The 12,274-nt window shown below is 40.8% G+C and overlaps 1 protein-coding gene across 7 annotated transcripts in view; it reads left to right on the forward strand.

Annotated features, from left to right (window-relative positions):
- LOC119160798 (uncharacterized) overlaps nt 1-12,274 on the forward strand; it is a 188,499-nt gene that overhangs the window by 55,892 nt on the left and 120,333 nt on the right. For 2 of the 7 annotated variants that reach the window (XM_075880863.1, XM_075880869.1), the window contains one exon: nt 5,284-9,399. The exons of 3 other annotated variants lie outside the window; for them this stretch is intronic. The gene's annotated coding sequence lies outside the window, so the exon portion shown is untranslated. Of the gene's footprint in view, nt 1-5,258; nt 9,400-9,951; nt 11,826-12,274 lie in introns of those variants that run through there. 2 more of the 7 variants (XM_075880866.1, XM_075880864.1) reach the window with 2 other exon arrangements.

The following is a 12,274-nucleotide window of genomic DNA, read 5'->3' on the forward strand; positions in this document are numbered from 1 at the left end:
ATCTGTTTGAAAGCGCCAGGCATCATTTCAGCAACAAGTCCTTTAGTTTTCTAGTCACTCTTTTTAGAATTCTGTCAAAGGAAAATTGAGTTATACTCCCAAGCCAATAATATAAAATTTAACTGGCCAAACTTGGTGAATAAATATTAGACGCGATGATTTATCTTCACTCTGCGCGTATAACAGACATTTTTCGTGGTAACAGTGGCTCCTTCTTTAGAGGGTCAGAAAACAGCATGGACAACCCTTTCCTGCAAATTGTAAGAAAACAAAAATGCAAAGGTGCTTATAGAACAAAAAAAACAAGCCACAAAATATTTCTTATTTGTAGTTATCTTGCAGAGACCATACCAGCACGTCTGTCGAACTCCAAACAGCCGTAAAAAGGCCCTTTACGAAGATAAGTCATCGGGGTTGTTTTGAATCCATCGCCAAATTATTGATTGACTATGCTGTCGCCAAGCTGGGATCGGTCTTTTAAAACCACTTCCTAAGTCAGTCTGCAAAAAAGTAAAAATGACAAACTTACACAAAACTCAGCAAAAATTAAATATGCCAGCTTACGAGTTCAACCAAAACTTATCACTACAGTGCAAGACGGAGGGGGACACACAAATACACTTGTGTGTGAACCAAGTTGAAGTTGTCCTCCTTCCTCTTATTTTATTATATTTTATTAGGTCTAATAAGTACCACTTTATTTATTATGTTTTAACAAGGCCAGAAGTCAATCTATGCCGAAAACTTGTGCGATTTAAACCAGCCCATTGGAAAGTTATTAAAAGAAAAATTGTGTCGTTATGTATGAAATCTGCTTTGAAAAGCTTGTGTCAGTGTAAAATGCAGCAGAGCTTTAACAGGCCGGTATTACAATATGTTTTGACTGCAAGCAACCCTCTGCTGCTCCTAACGGCTGTTACCGAAGCCGTCATATTTCTTTAAGAAATCAAGAGGGTGATGTGTGACTGTGAACTGTCGGGCCAGTTGTGGCGCCTTACTTTCATGCTGACGCACGTCAACCGAAGAGAGTGGTTAGCACCCACAATATCTTTATGACTTTTTCTGTATGAAACAAGGTCGCTAAGCAGTGCAGCTGTATATGCAGTGGGGGGGGGGGGGGGGGTAGCATACACTATCCAAGCATGGAGTCCGCTTTATCCCGCGAAGCACCTTTGATACACACCATACCTAATTCTAGTGGCAAGACGGCATCGGGCAAACTGGGCATTGAATAATTGAGTAACTTAAGGAATGTGCACAATGCGTAAATGTTATTGGGAAAGGAGGACATCCTGTTGCTCATCTGAACTACACTGCTGCCGCTGTGCCTCATGATTTTGTGAGACGCTGATTTTTGACAGAAGCAGGAGTAAATATGTTGCTTGCACTTAAGCTCGCCACATCTATAAAATGGGAAAGCTTTGTATCATTGATACCTGAATATTTTATTAAACCTGCTACGTTTCAATTCGTGCATTCACCTCATTCTTAACCTCTGTGTATTGGTGCGTAATATGTTTTCCTGCAAGTGCAATGGTATGTAGCCATGGCATTTATAAGCCACTGACTGTTTATTAACATTAGGCAAGTACTGTTGAAAAATCTGAAGAAACCAGAGCCCGAAAGAAAGGACTCGCCAGAAAAAAAAAAGCACCTCAGTTGGCCCAGTGGCCAGAAAGAATAGTGCACGTCTGCACACAAGCACAATTACAGGCGACTAAGTCTGCCTGTATTTTAGCTAGTTATTTTCCATAACTGTAGGTCATAGCCCTATTAAGGCATGTGCTAAATCTGCATATAATTGATGTAGGTGGCACTTTAGGGGAGTATCATAAGCCACTGTTCACCCATCGTTGCCCGACTCAAACTCCTAAGCAGCATCAGATGAAAGTCTCCCAACTTTGGTCTTGCAAATTATTACAGCTTCTTTTACCGCCATCTGTGTCTTGTAAATGCTGAATTATCTTGTTAGTGCCAACGACACAAATTGAATTGGTAGCGCTGGAGCCATTTTTTTCAGGCTTTGCAACAAACAAGAGTGTGAGACGCAAAACACGCTTGGCCACAACAATAATTGGCAAACTTTCAAATGCCAAAAGGATCTTAGTCGCGTAAAGCTAGTCCGTGCTGCAGCACTCGTGTTTCTCTGTTTGCTGCGCACGTGTGGCAAATTTGAGCGATCACCAAGCCGATTCTGAGTATGACTTGGCTTAGCTTGCAGTTTGGTTGTAGTAGTCATCCAATCAATTTGCGGTCAAAAATGGTCTTTGCGTGCAGCCCCGAAACGCATGGCCTTCTAAATTGACAATTGTAATTTCTGCATTCACTTTTACCCTGACACAATCTCCAGTAATAGCCACTGCAACCTTTTAGGGCTGGCAACCTAGTGAAACTATTGTAAAAAAAATGCGGGAAGCTGGTCATGGCGTTCGATGCTGCACTCGATCAGCCAGCCGTAGTGCGGAAAATCTGAATGGTGCATCGTGAGTCATCCAAATTCTAGGTCCTGAGTTTGCAACGCTTCAATGGAATAAGTGGCTATGCCACAGAGATGTCCGAATGAATGGGCATGTTCGAATTTTCAGCGTCCGAAAAAATAATGGGCGACTGTACATGTTGCAAAAAACAGAGTTGTTAGGGCCAGTGCTGGTCTCTTTTATTCTTTGGGGGGTTTGCATGGCTTGCACTCAAGGCTTCTCCATAAAAAGGATGTGCTTTGTGACAGACAATTATAAATATATATAGACAAAGTGTGTATGTGTGTATAAATAGTATAAGAAACACCTTTTTTCTGGCATTATTACGTCGCAGGCACACTTGCAAGGCGCACACACTGCGGTGGCAGATGTAACCTCCCTGACGTACCAAATCCCAGTCATGTCAGCGCTTTGTAAGGCTAGATCAAGTTTTAGTGGACTGGTGTTCAGGGACTGTGCTAGTGCATAATGCAGCAACCAATTAAACAGCAAAATGACTGAGCATCAACGTTTGAGTTCGCCTCGCAATACATGACCACCTGACCTAAATGAAGTCTCAATGATTCCCCGATTCCCTTACTGCACTTACTTAGCACGAACAGACTCTTTCCTGTTCCCCAAAGTGCACATCACCAAGCCCCTTCCTGAAATGCACACCACCAAGCCCCTTCAGAGAAACTTGTGCGCGTGCCCTTTAAAGACTCCTGAGAGCGAAATATTTGTTTGCAAATATTTTACAAGAATTTGTAGCTTTGCTTGTGTTAATACCGACATTGAAACATAACTGATCTAATGCATTGTATAATAAATACTAGTGCAGTATGACGATAATGTGTCGCTTGAAAATGGCCACTTAAGAATCCTAAGATACAAGCACCACACAGCGTGAAATTGCTTGAGACTACATGCGCTGAAGCATCGGTATCGGGAGACCTGCGGGTGGTGAAGAATAAATAAACAATGTGAGGCCTTTGATCATATCCCCCCGAGATAGAAATAGGATGACTACTGCTGCAAGCAGCCAAAACTACTGTGAGAGTAGCCCGGCAATAAAGTGAGAGGAGAGATGGGTGAGGTGGCACTCCTCACCGGGTGCCAGTTGTGGTATGGGCGCACCCCACAAACATTCCCTGTTGTCGACAATACTCCCCTTACTCAACGTCACGCGTGACCTCTGTTTGCATCAAATTAGAGATGTAGATTGGTGCGAATAACTTGGATGAGCACTCACTCTTATTTTAAAACCATATTAAAATATTCTATAGGCAGTGCTCTTCAATAATAATTGGTCATAAGTGCCTACGCATGCTGGATTGTCAGACAACACAAGCGTTTCGAGTTTCAAAATTTGGTGCCAAGGGCCATTTAAAACTTTTTGGAATTAATCTGAAAGAATGAATTTAAGTAATGAAAAAGCCATTGGCAAAACTTTGTCGGTGCTCATTACTTCAAAGACTTTAGAATGACTAAGAAGCGTCTTGAATAAGACTGTTTTTTTTTTTCTAAACCTTTTCATATACAAAAGGTTTATCAAGGTAAGCTCGAATTTTCAGATAAAGAATACACAGACACACAGAAGTACCTGTTGCAAGAAATATATGGCTGCACGACCCCTGTATGTATTGGGAGCGTTAACGCCTAGTATCCATGACGGCGAGTATGGAACAGTTTTGCTGCTTGCAGGAATGGTAAAGCACGTAATATTGTATGAGTTGGAAGCTGACTTATATTCATTGCATACTACCTGAGGGCATCCAGCCTGACAGAATGAGACACTTACTATGAATGAACAGAATAAGGGAAACATTAAGGGCTTGTGCACCTGCGTTAGGTACGTTAGTTAGAACTAACAAACAAGTTGAGGGAGCATCGGACGTATTCCAAGTTGGCAGGTTTAGCCTCTGCCAAAGGAAAACCATCTTTTTACGCAACTTTCTCTCAAAACACATAATTACTTGAAATAACATCTCCTATATTTTCATTGGTTTTCTTTTCATTATTACATTTTGTCAAGGTTGGAAAACGAGCTCTTAACATTGCCCATTTTTTAGTTCATTTCATACTATGAAGGGATTTAATGATGACGAGCACTTAGCGCGAAACAAAGGTCTGCATGCATCTTCTCACAAGCCCTCAGGTTTCACCTCCCAAATTAAGGCATAAATATTAGGAGGGGTTGAGGAAACAGTGAGTCCAATCACCTCTGTCTACCCTATTTTCGAATTCTATGACATTATGATAAGGCAACACTTCCAACTTTTTTGGGCGCTTTGGCAGAAAGCTTCAATCTATTAAAACTTGTTTTCGTTTTCGAAATTACCCTTTTACTTTACCTTCCATCACCACAGTCATTTGAATTAGCGCCCATAGCCACTAATGACTCAATTAAAAAATCTTTCAGTACAATTCCACTTTCGAATGCCGGTTCTCTTAAAGATCTGTTGTGCCCCATAATATGCAATTTCGGCTCACCAAGCACCTTACATGTTCTTCATGCAAAACAGATATAATTGTCCGTGACACCACCAAAATAAGATATGGTTGTGAAAAATACCGTGTCAACCTTAATTCGACAGACCATGCATGGTTAAAGATTATTTTTTTTTGTTCAACAGCATCGACACCGAATGTTACAACTTTGCTCAGTTTTGTTTACTGTTGAAATACTGTGGCGCCTGTGCTAGTCCTTTCCTATCTCATTTCAATCCTGTCTTGTTGCGCTACTCGCAATAGCTTTTATGTGCAAACAAGAAGTAGCCCAATCATCAACTCTTTTTAAAGTGTTGCTTTCTTTCTTCTGTCACAGGAATGAGCACTGTTTCGGCCTTACCTGGTGCAGAAAAACATATTGTCCCTGCGCTTCACTATGATGGACAGCTTGTTTTTCAAGTGTAGTCACCATTTTCTGGGATAGCCTACCTTCTTGCACCTCATGTGGAATACAATTGAAAAGCACACAAAGAATTATTCACAGATCATGCATTTCTCAACTTTTACACAAACAACTGCATTTTGAAGTTCTTCGCATGAATTTTAAAAACATTAGTGGGGATTATTTCGCCCTGCTGCTCTTTTTTTCTCACAAAAGTGCTTCTCTCCTGGTACTATCTTGATAAGTTTGATTGCAGTTAGTGGTAACGTTTTCATTGACATTACCTTTGCCTTAGGAGTGGTGGCGGGGTATTCAAACCACCACATATGTGTTGTATAAATGCTGACTCAATATGATTTTTTATGAAGTCATGGTTCCTGAATACTCTACTGGTTTTGTTACTGGACACAGATAGGTCATTGACCCGTGCATACTTTTTTAGTATATTGCGCCTTGGAAACTAGTGTAAGGAAGCTCAGTGCGAAATTTTGGTAAATTTAACAGGTTGGTTGGTGTTACACTCAGTGCAACATTGATTTTTTACCTGTCATGACCTTTGTAATTGACACCATAATAATACACTATAGTTGATAATTATAGTCGACAATGTTTTTCCTGGCCTTATTGTCAATCGGATTACTGTTGTGTCTAACCAAAAATAAGCCCCTCGAAAACGCTCCCCTTTTTTGTTATTTGCATTCAGTGAGCGCGTTATAACTGGGTTATGACATGCCGAGCCAACCAGCGTTTTTAAGACCATCACAAACATGGCCGCGAAACTTCACATTTCCCAAAAGACTTGTCTTGGTTGTGTATTTTGGTTGCCAAAAGTTTTAATGCCTGTTGTAAGTCAGTAGATCTCTGCCGACTGAGCTAGAAGGCGTCAAAAACGTTTTTTTTTTTCATAAAATGTTTTGTAATTCACTCGATAAATGGTATTTGCGGCAAGCTAATGAAGCAATGTAACTGTAAAATTAATTACTCATTTATGTATATCAATTCTTCGAGGGCTTATCACACCAGCAAAACTGAATAGTTGCTGAATTCGGAATTTTTTTTTCAGGAAACGTCGCAAGCTTAAAGAGCGCAAATAGATTATGTGCAGCTAACCTGTTTGACAGGCTAAAAATTAAAAATGATTTAGGCACGGAAAGTATGTAAGGTGATCTGAGCAAACAATTGCCATTTTTCATTGGAGGGGGGGGGGGGGGGAGTGCTCTATTTAGCGCCAAAGGGCGCCTTGGTGCTTGGGAAAAACTGTGCATGATATCTCACTTGAAAGCGTTATATATTAGCTGAACGTAGGTGCACTTGCTAGAGAGTATTATTTTTTAAGTAAAAAATATTCTTTTAAAATTTTATGTATATGTAACAGCTTTTGACCTACGTAACTCTGCAGCATGACGCACTTGCAAAGGCAATCTTCAGCTCAAGTCCACTGATAGAAGTGCAGACGCCAATCTTGGTGCCATCTATAAAGCAACCGTAAAGAAAATGGAGTTATCATCTGCGTTCTACTGCCAACACAGGTGCACTAAGAGGAATGTGGCTAGAGTAAGGTGACAGGTAGCATAGCAAACGAAATATTTTTTGAGTGGGGTTGTGTAAAGAAAAAAAATTGAGGTCAGCCACACTTCATGTGCATTCCTGTGTGCATTTGTATCTGTACAGGTATATATGCTTATGAATATCTGAAACTAAAAAGTATCTGAACAGCAAGAGGGGCAGTGGGAGTCAAGCAGCTCTCACTCCTTTCCTAGTGATGACTCCGAGATGAGCTACGAAGCCGTTAAAAAATATACAATACGCAATAGAACTACATTACCCACAACATAAGCGAGATAATACTATAGGCTAGCCTCTGAGTTCCTAATATAAAGGTCTTCATTTGTCTGCAGTCATATGACAGGGTTTGGGCCTCAAGGAGCAAGGTGGTCTCCGGGAAGCTGAAAAAAAAGAAGAATTTGTATTAAGACTGCGTTCATCAGTGTATTTCGTGAAGGGTACTTACGTACTAAATATGAGATAACAATTTTTTATTAAGTGTGTAAAACACGCCTTCTGCATTTGCAGAAGTTCATAGGAAAGTAGCATTTGTGACCGTAAATCTCTAACGCTGGATGGCTCATCTGAAGTCACCACATTGACCACATTCACCGTTATACATTTCTGTTAGCGATAAAATGCAGATGATAAATTCAATTCCTTGTAGATAGCACGAAGTTTGCCATCTGCATCCAAGGCCAGTTGGCTTAAGTTGAGGATTGTCCTTGCGAATGCACCATGCTGCTTGAGTTGCATGAGTAAAAAGCTGTAAGGAATACTTAATTTCAAAAAAGTATTTCTGAAGTTAAAAAAATACTGTCTAGTAACTGCATCTATGTCTAGCTCATATATAACTTTCAAATGAGTTATCGTGCACATTTTTGATCAACACCAAGGTAGTTTTTTTGCTGCTGTATACAGAGTTTTCCCAAAAAGTGAAATTTGCATTTTAGATGATCTGAAACACCTTGATCACCTAAATTACTTTTAATTAGTAGCATGTCAAACAGGCTGATTGCACATATTCTATGTGGGCTCTTTGAGCTAGCCAAAATCCTGGAAAAAATATGCTTCAACAAATTCATGCATTTTGCTTGTGTGAAAAGCCCTCAAAAAATTGATATACGTAAATAAGTCAATATTTTCGCAGTTGTACTAATTTATTTCCTTGCCGTAAATACCATTTTATTGGGTGCATCCCAAAAACGACTTTTGTAAAAATTGCTTTTAACGCCCTCTAGCTCAGTCGGCAAAAAACTACGGACTCTTATAAATATGCAGGAAAGTTTTCAGCAATGAAAATAAACGAACCGGACAAGTTTCGAACTTCGACAAACACGAGGAAATTATTCAACTATATTCGTGGTGGTCGGGAAAACGCTGGATGATTTGAAGTGACATGACCAACTGCGCGCAAGTATGCTAGCAGACGTCAGTGACGATTTATTTATGTGTAGTGTAAGTTCTCGTGTTGTCATACTGCATTTTTTATTCGTTGTGTGTGTGTGTGTTCTTGTTTGCCTCATTGTCATTTCAAATGCAATATGCTAGAAAAGTTGAAGCTTAGACAATTTCGAATGTATTCATTAGAGAGCATAGCTGAACATACATGAGAAAATGAGATAGAAAAAGCCGTCTGCTTATTCTCTTGAGTTTTCCAGTGTTTTATGTTTGTTAGTACTTTTAATGCATCATCCAATTCTGTGGATTGTGTATTTCTTCATATGTTCATGCATGTTTTCTTTGAGCTTGATCAATATGGTCGCCAATAGTCTGAACCAACAAATTTGTTGTAGTACACTCTTCAACCTCTTTTGTACTGTTGTGATTTGAAGCTGATTTGGGATATTCTGGTGAAAATGGCTTCGCTGTAACTTGAAAGATGATCCAATAGTGCCTCCAAGTTTTCTATTTTCTTAGAGCAGAACATAGGTGCATTTATTTTATGCATTTGAGGATTGCCCGTTTATTGTATATGTTAGATGTGCGCTACGGGAACAATGTCCAGAAATATCTAAGGGAACTTTAGTCACTGGTATAGCATTTAATTCAAGGAAGTGCCATAAGTTCATCTCTTGACACATTATAATTAGGTTCTACAAATATGTTATTGGACATAGTCATCTACAGCACCACAGCTACAGAAATGCACTTTTTACTAAATTAGGTGGTCTTCGAATAGAAGTTTTGCCGATTTCTAGTCAGATACTTTAGTGTGACTGGCGAAGTTAGTTTGAATGTCTGTATTTCATTTGATTATTCACTTTTGAGCTGTATCGTACAAATATGTGAAAAATTTGTGTTTGTAGTTTTTATTTTATGCGCTTTATGTGGTGGTAAATATTGTGCTCTTGCTGTACAAATTTTGTGGTTACTGACCATGCTCACTTCTGGAAAATGAACAGAAGAGTTGTATTTTATGTGTAATTTAACCTCCATTATAAATATTCTGTAAGCCTTCAGTCTGTGCGCTTTCGTAATGCATAAACAGGAACTCTAAAAGGATCCGTAATTTGCTTTGGTGTTTGGGCTGTAAATAGGCTTTTCTTCGCGTCTAATACTTTTCGGAATGCAGCGTGCAGCCTTGCAATAATGCTTGCTCAGAGGGAGTTCCGGCTACATTGGTTATTCCCATTAAATACCAAAAGCACTCTCAAGAGAGGCGAGGTAAAACGTTCTAGTTTCCACCTATTTACTTTGAAATTGAATAAAAAAGATAAAAAAAGCTTGGTCACGGGACTAAAATACTCCCGCTCAGCCTCTTGAAAACGCTCAGAAGGGGGTAAAATAATGGCCTAATTATGCCGCAAATACTCCCAAGTAGAACCATAAAACTTTTGGTTCGTTTTCGCTGAGCCACAAAGGGAGTAAAGCTTCTTTCCAATCTACGCCCTTGGTATGCCCTACCACATGGGCGTTTTTTACTCCCATTTCGAGGGCGCAAAAACATGTACAGATGAGAGTGTTCTAGAGGACAAGCCAAAAACTCCCATCTGGGGGTTTTTCTGTTTCGAGTGAAGGGACATCCCTGTTGAAGCCCACGTTGTGTTTCTATAGATTCGGATACCTGCTCTTCCCATTTAAAGCCGCCAGGCAGCAAGCACCACTCTTCGCTGCTTTCCGGAAGCTCCAGAGAACCCGAATCACCCGAATAAAACCAGCAGATGTTCGGGATCCACACCGTGCTGTCGTGTCTGCTGCTCCCGCGCGTGCACGCATCCCAACAGCGGTGACCGAAATAAGCCTTACCGCCTTTTTCAAGCGATCGGTGCCGTGGAGACTTTCCCCGACGCACAGGCAATCTCCACCGTCGACAACAGGCTAAAGGTGTGCGCCGAGACGTCACCGCGCCACCGCCAACAGTTTTTGCTGCCGCCACCGCCAACTGATCAGCGCGCTGCCACCACCGATGGGTTTTTTGCGCGCCATTTATCTACAATTAATTTTTTTGTAATCCTGCCTTTCTTTGGCAGTTTATATTGTCGCCAGTAAATTGTTGGTCTTTTCTTAATTCTGCCCTCTAGTAAACTCGTCGCAATCCGCTCGCTGCCGGTTACAGTTAAATAACTGAATCAGCAAAATTTGTTCAGTACTACTAATAACGTAGCAAGGTAGTGTTGCACTCAAAATAAACGTTATTTTAAGCAAATTTCAAGATCACGGTAATTAGGCGAATGCAGGCCGGTGACAGCGCCAATGGTGGTGTTTGGCGAGGACTATACCAGCATATTCTGGCTGACAATCAAGTCTACATACTCTCTTTCACACAATACCAATGTATAAAATGTGTGGAAAGTCGGTATTGGAATAACAATCAATATGACTGTAAAAACGGGTGAAGAAAAATTTATAGTTCAAAGGGGAAGATTGGCGTTAGTTAATGTACACACTAAAAACTGCGAAGAGGACATCGCAGGAGTAAAAAGGCCAAGTTACTCTTCAAAGTATTTTTCTACTCTCGTAAGACATCAGATAGAGTAAAATTTATTTTCACTCTCTATGAAACAAGAGAGTGAAGCAGCTTTCTACTCTTCCGCTCTTTGAGAAAGTAAAATGATCATATACTCTTGAGGCATGAGAGAGTAAAACGCGATTATACTCCGGTCCTTCATTGCTTTTGGATGCGTTGGCACACCAAGAGTGATTAGCACTGCCTAATAACCACACATATATACACTAAAATACTGCATTTGTTTGTTGAGCCGTTAAAGACGATTAACAAAAGAACAACGTTTACAACGCGCGCTAGTGAATTTCAGCGCATTGGTAGGCAATTGGAACTCTTTTAATATCCACGTTTTTAGCCTTGAATATGTGCAGGGCAATAAATGAACACTATCCCATTCAGTAGGTCACGATTGAAACTCAACGCAGCTGGCTATGACATTCTCCCTAAATTAATGTTCATGTTTTTCGCTTCGACCATCGCACGCGAGCGATGCTACCATAAGCCTAACAAGCGCCTCCTCAACTTTTTCAATGCCCGGAACAAGGTGCGGATTTCAATTAGAAGCAGCCGTCGGTGCTAATACGGCGTTTCGACGCCAGGCGCCGCAACTGGAGTAGCGAGGCCGCCACATCGTCTCTCGTGCAAACGAATGCTGCGGCTGCATTCGAAGCTGCTATACGGCTCGATTTTTGGCTGCAATCACAGTGTTTAAGATGTAATAAAACTTGGAAACGAGAACCGTGAAGCACGTGTTGTTCTGAACACCTAGCTCATTTCAAAAGCATGTGTCATTCACGACTACTTGATGGAGGTGCTCACGCGTCGTCAGCTAGTTCAGGTCAGATTGGCACGGTGGATGGACGTGTTTTTTGAGCGCTGCCGATCGACTGAGCAGATAGTGGTTCTGCAAGTTTCGAGCTTGCCTTTATATAATAAGGCAGCAGATAAAACCTTTGTACCACTTGTTACATTGTACGGCTTTTTCGGGGGTCAGTTACCATGTATTTACTAGTTTTTGTGTATATGTTTGTTTCCTTGTGTTTTTTTCTCTTGCCACCCCGTAAGAAGGTGCACGCGCATTGAACACGCAAACTTGTGTAGTAGAGATTAGACTTTCTATTCTTCGTAGGGCAGGGTTTGTTGTATGCCGTGTATGGTAATTATCGAGTGGTACAATTCTTAAGGACAATGGGTGTCAGAAAGACATGGTTGAAAAGGCTGTAAAGTGCGGGGTGGGTTTGAAAATTAATTCAAGTGCAGAAGCGAATAAAGAGGAGGCTGACGCCAAGTGTAGGCAATGTGCGGTAGAGAAAAAATGGAGAAAATGATTGTTGCCCATAGTGAACTGTTGGTGAGAATCACCGAGCTGGACACTGCGTTGGCGACAAAACAAGAGAAAACGAGGGCTAGAAGAAAAAGGCTGGAGTCCGC

The sequence above is a fragment of the Rhipicephalus microplus genome, chromosome X (assembly GCF_043290135.1).
Source record: "Rhipicephalus microplus isolate Deutch F79 chromosome X, USDA_Rmic, whole genome shotgun sequence".
NCBI classification, from domain to species: Eukaryota; Metazoa; Arthropoda; class Arachnida; order Ixodida; family Ixodidae; genus Rhipicephalus; species Rhipicephalus microplus.